Source organism: Pinus tabuliformis, chromosome 4_1, assembly GCF_031772625.1.
Source record: "Pinus tabuliformis cultivar Carrire ecotype Pingquan chromosome 4_1, CPIR1, whole genome shotgun sequence".
Taxonomy (NCBI): Eukaryota; Viridiplantae; Streptophyta; class Pinopsida; order Pinales; family Pinaceae; genus Pinus; species Pinus tabuliformis.
Genome location: NC_142303.1, coordinates 641,992,437 through 642,006,216, shown reverse-complemented (window position 1 = coordinate 642,006,216; position 13,780 = coordinate 641,992,437).

The following is a 13,780-nucleotide window of genomic DNA, read 5'->3' as shown; positions in this document are numbered from 1 at the left end:
TTTCCTCATTTTTCTGTAAAGCATGAATTTTTCTCTCGCAACGCTTTAGTCCACCCTTACTCAATGTTTTTCTACAACTAAATGATTTAATATATTATCTCTTCCATCATATTAAATCTTGTTAATCAACTCCTAAGTATTTTTAGAAGTTATTTAAGAGAAGATTAATTTGATCTCACCAACACTGTTTTCTGGATCTTGGTAAAAATCTCTTACTCCAGTGTTTGTTTCACAAGTAATTTTTCATGTTTTTTCTTTTATTAATAAAATTTATTTATTACATCATCATAATCTATTGTTCCCTTTAACTCAAATCCATCATGACTTTCTAGCCATGACATCTAACAATAGTTCGATCTAGAAACAAAAAGATATTTACATAGAAACAAGAGGATATTACAACAAGGGTTGCCTTCTTATCTAAAAGAGCTCTTTCATCGGCCTCTAGAATAATTTTATTTGAAGAATGGAAGTTTTCCAATCTGATCTAAAGATGTAGTGTTCTTTACATCTTCTTAACTTCTTTTTATGTTGATAATTTTACTTGACCCTATAAGACAATGTAGTCAAAGTTTTTGCATATGAAGGAATCTATGAAAGAATCTTTCATAATATATGCATCCTTTAATTTCTTTCATTGAATAACAAGGTGCAATTGTTTTCTTTTGAAAAAAAAAAGAGATATATTTTGAAATATTAAATGTAAAATCAATGTTTTTTTGGTTTTTTTTAAGATATTTTTTGAGAATATATGTTTCAATAATTTAATTTTTGAAATATAAATATTTTAAATTTTTTTAAATATATCAAATTTATTTATATATTTAAAAAGACAATTTAAACCATCATTTTTAAATTCCAAAAACAAAGAAATATTATAAAATCATTGAAATTCTAAATCTAAATAATTATCTATCAATTAATTAATGTTAAATAAATTTAATATGTTAACTTGGCATGATAGATAAATGCTATGATTAAAAACATAAATGAGATTTTAAAAATGTAGAATCATTTTAAACAAAATTATATTTAAATTGTTTAATAGTAAATACATTGATATTGGATAATTTTAATCACCAAATAAGTGGAATGCCTTAACCTGTAATGATAGATGTTAAATTGTTTAATAGTAAATACATTGATATTGGATAATTTTAATCTCCAAAAAAGTGGAATGCCTTAACCTGTAATGATAGATGTTATGACTGAGAAAATTTAGTTTATATTTTAATTATTTAAGATTTTTAATTTTTTAGTTTGTTTTGGATTTTAGTTTAAATTGGATAAGAATATTTTAAAATTTTAAATTTGATTTGTGTAATTTATATATTTTAATTTTTTTTATAATTGTTAAATTTATTTTTATATTTTAAAAGATAACAATCTTAGAAAACATTATTCCCTAATTCAGATACATAATAAAACTAAAACATACCTCTTTCGGAAATCACTTTTACACAACTTTAACAAATCACTTTTTATCCTCGTTTTGCCCCCACAAAGGAATATATCCTCCTTTGAGCAAAACGAAGGATTATTAAAATCCTAACCAGCCAAAACGCACCGGCATAAACTCCATGACCACCATTTTGGCTTCAAAGTCCGAACGCTCGGGTCAGTGTGTTCATTTTCTTCTTAGCTGTGGCGTGAGGAGTAATTTGAGAAGGAAGGAAAGTTGTTCATTTTTAAGTTGTTGGTTTTTTGTGAATGGCGATGTAGAAGTTAATGCTTCCGTGGCATGTGCTTAAATCTATGGATGTATCTGTATACTAATATTTACAAATTTTAGTGTAATGATAATTGTGACTCCAACAAAAATAACATCAAAACATGCAATTATCACTGCAATAAACTATTAATTTTTTCCCAAAACAGAAATATCTACAGGTTGGGAAATTCTTGCTATCAACAGGTGTATATAGTTATTCTCTGAAATAAACCACCAGACTTGTAAAGAATTAAGCTCACATGCAACGTTGGACCACATACTTAAAGTGGTATCTAAGTTGATTAAAATAGATGTCGCAAAAGAGTACTATCCACATGGATAAAACTTATTTATAAAATAAGTACTTTCTTAAAAAAATAAACGGCATTTTTAATGATTTTTTTTGGTTAATTTTATATAAAATTTGATTTTGTGGAGATCTTGGTCAAGAATATCATCTGTGATATTGAATGGTATTAAAAATTTAATGGACGTCATTAAAGATATTATTCGTCAAGATTGCGTGGTTAGTTTAGAAAAACAAAATCTCGAAAAATAATATCAACAAATTTAAATTTTGATGCTCTTAAATTTTTAAACAATAAATTTAAATTATTTAATTTGTAAAATATATTATAAAAATTTTAAAGTACTGAATCAATTTATGTATTCAAAAATACAATTTCATGTGAATGAGTTTTAGAGAGAAAATCATCATGGATTATATTAAGAGAATATAAAATTCTGAATACATAATATGACCGTCCCATCCTGGAGCAAAATCATATAGGTCTAATATTGTAGATTAAACAGGAACTTCCACAAAAACATATGACTGTCCAGATAGCTTACAGATATACCTTCTTTAAAAGCATTTATAATACCATCCAAAAAGCATAGAGATAGATCAAAAGAGAAAAACATCCACAAAAACCGAGAAAGACGATAAAGGTCATATAAACAGAAACCATAGCTGGAGATTTAACCAGCAGGAAAGCCAATATGTGATCCAGGACAGAGGCAAGGGGTACCCTGGAATCTTGAAAGATATGAGCATTTCTCCATTTCCAAAAAAACCAGCATGTGAGGATGAATAATGATCGCCAAGCTGGTCGTTGTTTGCTCCACCATTTGAAGCCTTTTTGTACAGATGAGAAAAACCGGTGAGGAAAACCATGAGACAAAGACAGTTCATACCAGATTTGTGAAGTTGAGGCACACTAAAAGAACATGTGGGCATTTGTTTCAGCCGCAAAGCAACACATAGGACATCTGCCATCCCTTCCTTTGAAGGACCTCCCATGTGAGGTTCCTGTTAGAAAAGACCAACCATGAAAATAATATCATTTTGAGCAGACAAGACGCTTTCCAAAATTTGGAAGGAAAGATAAGAAGAGAGAACGACGAAAAAAAAGTCTACGCTGCATGCAGAAAATTCCTAGCGATATGACGTGGACGAACTTTCCAGTGAAGGTGATCCATGAAGGTGATCCATGAGAAAACTATTTGACAGAAGGCATTCAAATCTTTTTCTTATTTGGACGAATTGCCCCACCCAACCCCCGCAAAGAAAAATCATTTGAATTTTCAGCGTGGAAGAATAGGATGGCCATTTATCGAAAAAACAAAACAACGTTGATACTTAGAGATCACCATTTCCCGAGTTCAAATCGAAATTCCTAGGAACTGAACAACTCGTCTTATCAGGCTGGCTGATGATAATGGGGATATGGTTTTGTATGGAGTTGTTTTTAGTGTGATTTTTTAGATTTTTTTGTTTATGCTGAAAAATTTGAGGTGAAATTTTGATTTGTTATATTTAAACTGGTTTTTTGATTGTATGTGTATTCAGCACCCTGAAGAAAAACCCCAGAGCACTTAGATTGTGCAAGGGCTACTTATCAATCTTGTGATTTCAATAAATTCCCTACGAGATTATAGAGAAATTAGACCAGAAAAATCCTACGAGATTATAGAGAAATTAGACCAGAAAAATCCACCTGGAACGTTTTCAAAAAGTCTCACTAAAGACAACTCAATTAGAACACTTCTAATCTCCTATAGTATTTGCAATATGGTTCTGATTAATTTTCCTGCTGATCCCAGACATTACAGGGTGATATGGCTTTGGTGAATGAGGTGGCAGGGTGCCCCTCTCTCACGAGAATGGTTAGAATAGTCTAACTTGGTCACAATTTTATTTGGAAATAATGAAAAATGGTTAGATTAGTCTAACTGGGTCATCATTTTGTTAGGAAATAATGAAAACATTTAGTAAGATTTTAATAAAATCTGGCTGAAATTTTTGGAAATCCTGATTATCATTATAAAAATTCAAGATTTTGGGTGTCTTTTTCATGGTGTTGAATCCATTTCCACCATAATTCAAACATTCCAGAGTTCTTTATGGTGTTGAATCCATTTCCACCCGAATTCAAACACTCCAAAATTCTTCGTAGTATTGAAATCATTTCCACCATAATTCAAACACTCCAACCATCAAATTTTTTAAAATTTATAATTAGTGAAAAAAATTACCATCCAAACAAAATTATGATGGCCTAGAAAACGCCTTCTCGATCCCGTCAGGAGTACCATAACTGTCGGCCAGAATGGAGACGGAGTTTTCACGTTTTAAGTTGCGTGAAGGTATAATCTTCTAACTATATGATGAAGCAAGCTGTCACATCGATGAACTTATTTGGAATGAAAGAAAGCAATGCCGATGTTACTCTATGAGAGTTGAAATTTGTTCATGGCGCTGGAAAAAGAAGTAAAATGAAAACGACAGGCTGCGGGGTAAATGGAAAGCATTTCCACAGGTAAAGTGGATTTTATTCCCACTTCTTAACCGTGTCAGCTGTTTCAAAAGGATGTTGTCAGTCTGATGTTATCATGACCGTATGAAACTCTATACTTTGTAATACTGTAATCCCAGGGTTCCCACCCTCTGTTCTTCCAATAGAATTTCAATTGAGAATAGAATTTAAATTTAATTAATTGAAGGTGTAATCCGGTCACCACTGCTCATTATATTCACGGCCTTTCAAAATTTCCCCTGCTAATTATAGATAGACTGAATATGGTTTGCTCACTAATTATATTGTATTATTTAACCTGAAAAGCTCTTGGTTCACCTATTATGTTGCATTATTTAACATGAAAAGCTCTTGGTTTACCCTTTTTTTGTATTATTTAACTGGAAGAGTTGTTGCGAGATAGGAGTTTTGTTTTCCCTATGGAGGATATAAGGGTTTAACCTACGGTCATGTTATGGAGGATATAAGGGCTTAACCTAGGGTCATGTTACATCTTAGTGCTCAAATGTGTAGTTATGTTACATCATGATTTTTGCACATATAAGTAGAACAAATTCTACTAACATATCAATTAAATTATTACAAATAATCTAATATAAATTAAAAAGTATAATACAGAATCGATAATCTTATTCACATACACATTCATTAAATTATTATAAATAATCACATATAAAATAAAAAGCATAATCAATAATCGTATTCACATTGTGTTTGATCTGTTGATATTACAATTAAGTATATCTTTCAATGCTGTATGTTTTATGTGATACTTGAATTGAAAATATATAATAAAAAAAATTTCACTTAGTTATAAATTATAATAAATTATAAAAATTTTGATGTACAAAATTTTATAGAAATAAAATAATTTAGAATAAATTTAAGGGATTTGGATTTAAGGTTAAGATTGGTGATCCTCTCAAATTTCCCGTAAATGTTAAGGAAAAAAAAACAAAAATAAATAAAAATAAAAATATGTAACTTTGTATTTTTTTTTTTAATTATTTCAATGTAAGTTTTAAATAAAATATTTAAATGTCTATGTTAGAAATAGTAAAATATTGTATACATTAATTTAAATTCAAGATTCATCATTTTGAAATGTATATTGACTTAAATTCATTTTTGGTTGATCTAGAATCTAATTAATACTAAGAAAAATAGGTATATACTAAATTCTAAACTAATAAGTTGAAGTTATTCAAACTAAAAAATAACAAAAATTGATGAGTCAAGAATTTGGCATTACTAGGGTCATGACAAAAAAATTACTATATAATAAAGTATGAAGATTGAATAACAAGTTGAAATTATTCAAACTTAGAAAAAATAAAAAGTGATGAGTCAAAGACTAGGTATGAGGTTCTTACTAGAGTCATGATATAGGAGTTCAAAAATCGATGTCACATACATCTAGGTACATAGAGGAACTTTTCAAGTACATATAGGTATCTACGTGCCTTTCAAGGTACATAGAGGCCTTTGTCCACCTTTCTAGGTATATAGAGGTCTTGGTGCTGTTCATTAAATGCTAATTCCAAACTCTCATACATGATAGAATCCAATGGAAAGTTACAATCCCTCAATAGTGAAATCATGGAAACTGTTAAGTTTGTTGAATTTTAAGTGGGAATCAAAATACTACATTCTCCATATTAAATTAAATTCAATGAAGTTGGAACCATTCTCAAACATCCTAAAACACTTAGTGGTTAATAATTTAAGATTACCATTAATTATATAGCATTAGTAGGGTCCTCGGTTTAATATCTGAGGATTAGTAAGGCCCTTGGGGTGAATATTGAGATTCTCGACTCATAAATTATTGTTTTTAGAAAATATTTAGCGGACAAATTTTCCCCACACAAAAAAGATGTTAGTTTCTCCAAAAGTACTTATCTTGACAGCTTGCCTCTATATGGAAGTGCTTCCTATATAACTATTTCAATATAAACTATATATATTAATATAAAACAATTAAAAATAAAATATTTTAATATTAATTATGTACATATTATATAAAGCCATTGAAAATAAAAATTAAAAATAGTTAAAATATTAAAATATATGTTTACTTCAACATTTATTAATCATTTATTAGAATTACAATTTTAAATTGTGTAATATACATAATCCTATTGTCCAAGAGTTAAATCCATTTATACCATTTAAAGTATGAATTCATATTATTGTTTAAAATTAAAAACTGTAGTTCTACCAAGGTAGTACCATTTTAATCACAAATTTATTTATGAACCACTATAATAATTAAATATTTTGCTATGCAAACCATCCTTTAAAGCGAATAATATTTATATTTAGAAAAAGCATTAATATATTTAATAATTTTATTGAAATATAATGTAATAATTGTATACCATAGTAATCACTACCATATAACATCTCACAAATTGCATGCACAAACAATTGTTGACTAATTGTGCAAATAATCCATACATTGCACCCTGATATGACTTTGTGAATGACGCGTCTCAATAGCTTAGAGAAAGCAAAGAAACGTTGAAATTTATATGCACCTTTGCTAGTGGAATTTATCATTTTAGATTCTTATATTTATCATTTGTCTAAAAGTGAGTGACAATGAACCATAGTGTAGCATCTACATCACCTTTCATATTCAAAATTCAGGGAAATGCTAGGATTTCATTTTAACCATGGCTTTAGGTGGATGATGAGAGTAATGGTCACAGTTTTTGAAATATTAAAGTGTTGTAGTGGCTGCAACACCCTCCAAAATTTTGGCTTGCATCTAAATTTAAAATCCTTCCGTAGTTTTTTCCTTTGATGGTTGCAAACACTCGAGCTCACCCCATGAGCTCAACTGAAGTATTTTCACCCCTTTTTCTTGTTTCACCAGCAGTCATCTTTTGGCATATTGATTTCTTTGTCAAGCTTGTGATCTTGTTCTAGTGATTTTGAATGTTTGTATTTGTGTGTTTGGGTTGTCTTTGCTATGTAAAAATCCATCGTACTCACACACAAAGTTGTAAACACTATCGTGGAAGTGTCGTCACGGCCATTTGAAGGTCTATCTCAAGTGTTGTGCTTGTCGCACTTAGCTCTAAGACAGTCTCACCAAGGGCATGTTTTGTCTTATTTTCTGGGTGGTCTATGTTGTCTCATCATCAAAGTTTGCTAAGTGTGTGATCACAATGTCAGGTCTGCATAAGTTCACTTGTTTTCAACACAACCATTTTCCTAAAAATTTATTTGACCAGACAACCTTCTTCCACCAGACCCCGACTGAGCTACACTGCACAATCTGAGCCCTGAATGACCCTACTCTTTTGCCCAAAACTACATGGTGCTTGAGGCTGTCCTCTAGGTCAGCTGCACTGCACAATCATGGAAGCGAGTAGACTGTCTATCTCCTAGAACTGCGCAAAACATTTCCTCCGTGTCCAAACTAAACTACGCATTTCTCAAGCACAGTGATCATGCCTTCCTCTTGTCCACTAAAAGACTATACTACTCTGAGACCTGGGTCTGCAATTTCCTCCAAAACTGCACATACATCCCTCGCTGGTCCTATGTTGCCTTGCTCTGCACTACCTTCAGAAACTATGTCGACATGTCTAGCAGGCCCTCTGCTTCCTATCTTGCATTGTTCTCCAAAATTGCGCAGTCATGCCCAAAAAGTCCCTTGCATCCCTATCATGCCTTTCTCTTGAAAAATACGCAGTCATGTCTACCAGGTCCTCTACTGCCTTACTTTTCATTGTACTCCAAAACTATGTAAACATGCTCAACTGACCCTTTGTTGCCTGCCCTGTACTACTCTCAAAAATTGTGTAGAATAGCCCAATAGGTCCCCTACAACCCTGTCTTGTCTTACCACCAGGAACTACGTAAACGTGGCCCCCCAGGGCCCCACCTTGTAGTTTCCACTGGTGTCCTTCACTGCGTAGTTCTATCTCCTAGTGGTCACTACACAGTTTTTCCCAACAATGTATGTTTTCCTCCCAGAGTTCCTCATTCCAGCCTGAGTTGCGCTCTGCACTGTCTGAGTGAGTTGTCACCCCTCCTCGTCACATGAAAGATGAGAACAATGAATCATGCTAAACTAGGAGGTTTTAGATTTGATGGTGTCCCATCAGGAGTGAATTGCAGAAACAAGTACACCGATAGATCATGGTGAGATGAAGAAGGAGCACACATGCTAGAAGACTTGTTTGTAGTTGGACGAACGTACCAATCATATCAAGAAACAAGCAAAAGGAACACATGAATTGAACCATCATGCAAGACCAAGACAATCGAATACCCCACAACACTATGCCATGCGGAGGAGAAGGCAAAGCACACCAAGAGTACATCCATCACTCAACAATGCAAGAGCTTGACATGGACACCATAGTCATCTAGTACATGTTAGCAGTGTCATCTCGCATTGTGTCATGAGTTGTCTTGGCCACATCACCACTATAAGCCTTATCCATTGTAACTGAATGTATGTAAAGTGATGTCCAATTGAGACACACAAAAGTCGAGGAGTCATGTTAGTTGAAAAGTCATGGGAAGTTGAACAGTCATGAGGGTAGGCCAAGAGTCACAAGGGTCAAGCATCACCCTTGACTATATATACTCCCCCCATTGTATGAGCAAGAACTTTTCACCTTGGCTCCTCCCACATAGCCTTGAGAGTTAGTAATTTGTTCTTTGAAGGAGGAATGGCTCTAATGTCCCATTATTGGGACTAGTGATATATGGTGTACAAATGTGTCTTGGGAATTTTTCTTAATTCAAAAGCTTGTTAAGACCAACACATTTTCACACATGTTTTGTAGATTTTTGTAAGACTACTCTTTAAACATTTGTAATGCATGTTTTCTTAACCTGTACTAAGATAGTTGAACTACTTCGGTTATTTTTTTACTTACATTGTTGAAGATGTGTTGTATTTTTTATCATTGTCTCATCCTCCTGGACTACTCCGCAGGACATTAGACAAATATTCTTGTTTATTGGTTACAATGACTGTCACCACCTTGTGGACTAGTCTATTGGATGGTGTACATGTTTTCCCTTGCAATTTGGTTTTAACGACTACCGCATCCACTTTGGACTATTCTGCTAGATGTTGGACAGAACCTTGTTGGTTCGTGTGTGTCCCTCTTGGGTGGTACTATTACCTCTCATCTAGAGGCTCACTTTACTCTCTCCCTTTATACTAAGAGAACCCAAACACAAGTTACATTACACACTCACCAGGCATACTCACCTCACTTTTTGAAGATACAAGCATAACACTCATGTGTTGAACATCAAGAGCTAAGGCAAATCTCTAAGATAATGAAAACCAGACCATTGTACATGATGAGACTCCTACACCAAATGGTGTGAGATCTACTTGGGACTTCATACTGGGAAGATCCCTGAATGTTGGAGGGTCCAACACCGTCAATATAAAGATACATGAGATGTGAAGCACAACCATCAAAGTAGCTATCAATCCATTCATTGGGAATACATACGACATATTCCATCATTTTCAACACTGAATAGGTTGAAGGGGTTAAAAAATCATGATAGATGCAATGATTGAGAAAACTAGATAACATTTAAGAATTGTAGAACACATCATGGTACAACGTTTCACAAAAAGAATAATAATCCAAATATTCCAATTTTTATTGTTTTTTTTATTGTTTAGGTTATATGTATGTAGTGGTTTTTTGAAATAGTAAGTTTCACCAATGTAATCTGCACACGGTTAGAGTTCTAAAGATTTTTCATTGCACTGAATTTCATTAGGCTTAGGGAGTCACTTTAGAAAGGAAAAATCACAATGCCACCAACTTTTGATAAATGTTTTTCTAACGTGGAAAAACATTATTAAAAGTCCTACCCAGCAAAAACGCACCGACCTAAACAACAGACCATTTTGGCTTCAAATTCTGAACGCTGGGGCCAGTGAATCCATTCTCTTACATGCCAATGAGAGTAAGGAGTAAATACTGGTAGGCCAGGACGGATTTTCAAATTTTCAGCTGCAAAAAGTTGTAAACTTTTGAATGTGGATAAAGTCAGACGTCCCATCTATGAACTTTCGTGAAAGTGAGAGTGAAAGAAAGTAACATGGGTCATGCATATATAACAGCCAGATTGACTATCAACAGAAAGTGGCACCCAAGTTGATTAAAATGGAAGTGACAAAAAGTACGAAATTGATAAAAGGTATTTATAAATTTAAAAATAATTATTTTAGCTTAGTAAATTTCTGTTTGGAGAATGTTTTAAAATTGTTAGTGTTTAGTTCAGAGGTTATTTTGAGGAAATGCGTTAAAAGCACAAAATTTTAAAGATATTTAGGAGCAGTAATGGTTTGTTTTCTATTTTTCTTTATTAATTATTAATTAAATAATATAAACAATGTGATTTTTTTTAAATAATGGTGATAAATAAATAAATCCACATTAACAATAATAACATTCCCTATTAATTTAACAATTAAATTATAATAAATTTTCCCGTGACGAGACGAAGTTTTCACGGGTTCAGATGCGTGATGGTATAATCTTCTAAATTTAATAAGTTGTCCCATCGATGAAGTTATGTAGAATAAAAAGAAAGCACCCTCGATGATACTCTATGGGAGTTGAAACTTGAAAGTTGTTCAAGTTGTTCATGGAACTAGGAAAGGAAGTAAAATGATCGTGGGCCAAATGACAAAGCGTTTTCATAGGTAAATCATGGTTTTTATTTTTTTTTTTCACTTCTCAAGTAAAATGTAATTATTATTCTCTGTAATATAATTCATAAAACCTCCACGGACATCTTCAACCTCTGATCTAATTAAGATCTGGATTATCAAAGGAGTTATTGGGTCACCCCTGCTCATTAATTCAAGGCATTTAAAATTTTCCCCTGCTAATTATATTCAAGGCATTTAAAATTTTCCCCTGCTCATTATATATAGATCGTGTTCCCCTATTATATTGTAATTGAATTATTGAACTTGAAGAGCTCTTTCGACCTTTAATAAGTTCATAATTCTCTCCGATTGTTTTTTTTTGGTTAATTAATAAAAATGTCGGCAATTAGGTTCAGGATAGGTTCCTATTATTTAGGGTAACCTTATGCTAATATCCAGGTGCATTCCACATGGCCAAGCAAAGCATACTTTGGCCACGGAAGTTTTAAATCAATAATTTTCTAAATATTTTAACAGTAAATTTTATGAAAAATTATTTTATTTGAATTATATTAACTGATAAGAAAATATTTTACTATAAATTTTAAATATGGTTTTTAAATTTTAAATTTCATAATTTATATCATACATTAAATATAATTATTATTAATTTATTTTTTAAATATATTTCTAAATAATTATCAATAAAATTATTTATTTAATTTAAATAAGATTAATAGCTACATTGCAACATAATTCTTATTTTTACTACTACTATTAATTAATGAAAACAAAATTTTGCATTCTTATCTTTGCACATATTTCCTTCTATACACTCTTTCCCACCACAAAAATATATAAATTAATTTATTATTATTGTTTATTAAATAATAATCTAAAATTAAAAAATTATAATTTATTAAAAAATCCATTATCTTCGATTAAAATTAGTTCTGCATTTCTATCTCTGCACATATTTCTTTCTATACACTCCCTCCTCACACTATGAATATAAAATTAAATTATTATTACTATTTATTAAGCAATAATATAAAATTAAAGTATTATAATTTATTAAGTGGATGCATTATCTTACATTAGTGTACCAATCTCGCAGCGTTGAGACTTGTGCATATCAAGCATTAAGGATGTGTGGAGCTTTGCTTTTGCAGTTAACACATTTAACTCAACAATTTCTCTTTGGTTCCAAAAGTTTTTTTTTATGTTATATTTGATTGATGTGTTTTTAATTTCAATTATTTTGTACTAAATTATTAATGAATTACACTTCAGACAATGCTTTCAATATTATTATGTTTTTAGCTGTTGTATAGGATGGTTCAATATGATATATGTTTTTAGCTATTGTATACGATGGTTCATTATGATACCTTTTATGTGGAGCTTTCCATGCGCAGTGCTGAAGAACAAAGCTCCTAACACTGTTTAGAATTTTATCTTACAATATATTCACATCATTATTATTATGTTTTTAGCTATTGTATAGGATGGTTCAATATGATATATGTTTTTAGCTATTGTATAGGATGGTTCATTATGATACCTCTTATGTGGAGCTTTCCATGCGCAATGCTGAAGAACAAAGCTCCTAACACTGCTTATAATTTTATCTTACAATATATTCACATCGCTCAGAAGATGAAGCACATTTTGAGAGCGTGGTTGGTCTTTGCGATTTTTTTTTTTAATGATTAGCGTGGCTACTCATTAGTAGCAGCGTTGGGCTCAACGCATTATGATTATGTTTTCAATCTATCTTGTTATGATCTGTCAAATCTCGCTTAGTGGTGGTATTCCCACATTAACCTATGATTAGGCATGTTCCAACCGACTCATTACATTAACGTATGATTATGCATGTTCCAACCAACTCTGTTAGTGTCCTAAGTTATAGTGCATTACCAATGCTTCTGGCTCGCCCCCCTCTCCAACTTGGCACCACACTTGTTGCTTTGGTTCAACCATCATCATTGGAAGAAAAAAATTGATGAATCCACCTTGGATTCCAAGGAATCTTATTATGAGTAATAGAGCTCACAATCATCAAGTTGCTTTGGTTCAACCATCATGTAAAGAAAAAAATTGATGAATCCACCTTGGATTCCAAGGAATCTTATTATGAGTAATAGAACTCACACTCATCAATATAAATGTATCTTATTATGAGTAATAGAACTCACACTCATCAATATAAATGATTCATACACCAACGCTCCACATAAGAAGAGATTCTAGGGAGTGACAAATTTGATGAGTAATAGAACTCACATTCAAAAATAGAAACGATGCATTTTAAACGAGGATGGTCGATGACTTGTCCGAAATAGGCTGATATTAATATAAGCATTCATGTACTTTAACATGAAACCGATGGTGTTGAATACACTATTGTACATGTAATGTAATCACTTCTTGAAATAAATATCGAGTTGATAAATATATGGGTGGATGCTTTGATCTATAGCATACTTTGCCTTGTGTGCGTGTGCTTTTTAGCATAACTAAAAAATGTTTAATGGGGCAACCGGATTTTAGTGATAAGTGAAATCACATTTGTATATTTCTTATTGT